The sequence below is a fragment of the Chiloscyllium plagiosum genome, unplaced genomic scaffold (genome assembly GCF_004010195.1).
Source record: "Chiloscyllium plagiosum isolate BGI_BamShark_2017 unplaced genomic scaffold, ASM401019v2 scaf_25335, whole genome shotgun sequence".
NCBI lineage: Eukaryota > Metazoa > Chordata > Chondrichthyes > Orectolobiformes > Hemiscylliidae > Chiloscyllium > Chiloscyllium plagiosum.
This window is the reverse complement of record NW_025173117.1, coordinates 1-1,864: the sequence shown is the minus strand read 5'-3', so window position 1 is coordinate 1,864 and position 1,864 is coordinate 1. Positions and strand designations below refer to the sequence as shown.

At 44.6% G+C, this 1,864-nt stretch overlaps 1 non-coding gene across 1 annotated transcript; it reads right to left on the bottom strand.

Moving 5' to 3' along the window:
• Nucleotides 1-1,345: 1,345 nt before the first annotated feature.
• On the bottom strand, nucleotides 1,346-1,427 carry trnas-aga. The gene has a single exon. It is a non-coding gene; the product is annotated as a tRNA-Ser (tRNA).
• Between the last annotated feature and the right edge of the window lie 437 nt (nucleotides 1,428-1,864).

Here is a 1,864-nt window from a genome sequence, read left to right as displayed (position 1 = left end):
CACACATCAAGAACATCTCCGAACTGACAGCCAAACTACTGCGACCACTAGGACTCTTAACAGCACACAAACCAACAGCCACACTCAGACAACAGCTTAACAGAACTAAGGACCCGATACCCAACATGAGCAAAACTAATGGAGTATACAAAATCCCATGCAAGGACTGCACAAACACTATATAGGACAAACAGGAAGACAGCTAACGATCCGCATCCAGGAACATTAACTCGCCACGAAATGAAGCGACCAACTATGCGTAGTCGCCACACACACAGACGACAAGCAACATGAATTCGAGTGGGACAACACTACTATTATCGGGCAAGCCAAACAAAGAACAGCCAGGGAATTCCCAGAAGCATGGCACTCATCCACAAACTCCATCAACAAACACATCGACTTGGACCCAATATACAAGCCACTGCAGCGGAGAGCTGAAACTGACAACAGGAAGCGGCAAGGACAGGCCACTATAAATGCCGCAGGAAACACCACAGAAGCGCTTCACAGGAGGCTGCCAAGCACTGAGGATGCCACCTAGACTGGGGACGAAACGTTTCCAACAACAACCTCCAGCTCGGCGAACAGAAACACATCATTGTCTTGAGTGTTCCAGAGTTTTTCATTGTCCCAGAGTCCAGATGAAGTTTGCATTCCTCACGTACGTGAGCGAGAATGATTTCAATGTCTCAGATCAGTTCCTGTCCCGAGAACATCAGAATCAATGTCCCGTCCTCTACTCGGTCCGACAGTTCACACTTCTTCATTCTCCTCTGATTCCATTTCCCAAAGAGTTTCTCAAGATTTACAAAGCTGGAGCCTAAATTATATGGTTTGCTTCCTAAACATTTTTTCATCTGCCAACTGACAATATTTTCACAGTATCTCTTCACAATCCTCTGGCTTGCACCATGTCCAGGGATGAGAAGTCCCGTTTGGTGGAGAGATTCCCGAAGCTGATAAGTTTCACTTTGGAACAAAGATGGTTAAGTGGCGATTTCCTGCGGTTGTTTCTAATGATGGGAGAGGGAGCGGTGGGGAATGAGCACTTTGACGAGCAGGAGGAAGTGTTGCCACTGACCCGAGACAGAGAACAGAGGACAGGGATTAAAGGAATCTAATGAAAAGCAGCACTTCTGCTCAGGACGTTCAATAACAGCTGCAGAAACCCGATGTGTCGAGCAGTATATCTGGAAAGAGAAACAGAGATAATGTTTTAAATATGGAACATTTCTGATGAAGAACTCGAGTTTCCCAAGTCTAATCAAATTACCGGCCTGGTTCACAAAATAGTTTTTCTGAACTTTGAGCGAAAATTGTACCAGCAGGAAAGCATTCATAACGTAGTCAGCAGGATTCGAACCTACGTGGGGAAACACCAATGGATTTCTAGTCCATCGCCTTAACCACTCGGCCATGACTACAGACAGCTCAGGTGCGTTGAGCTTTGACCAAATCAGCCGTGATCTCATTGAAAGCTGTCGCTGACTTGAGCGAAATGCTTCCATCTCCTTTCATACCTTTGCTGTCATTTGTAAGGTGCGAGACACCAATGTAGAAGAAGAAAAGCACAAAGGTAGTAAAGACATTTGCAGGCAAACTGAGTCAAAATTATTTATTGAAAGTAAAATCACACTTGGAAATTTGCCATATCTCTTTGCGAACATGACCAGCAGACGGAAGCAAGGGAGCTATTGATCTGAGTATTCTCGGTCCTGAAGCAAACAAAGGTTAGTGACATATTCATCTCTTTTTCTGGCGAACGAAATGATCTTTCCTGATGGTTACAATGAAAGAGATGGTTCCCAATAAAAGACAGAGATTAATCCGCATGTAGATATATTTCAATGTGACACGATTC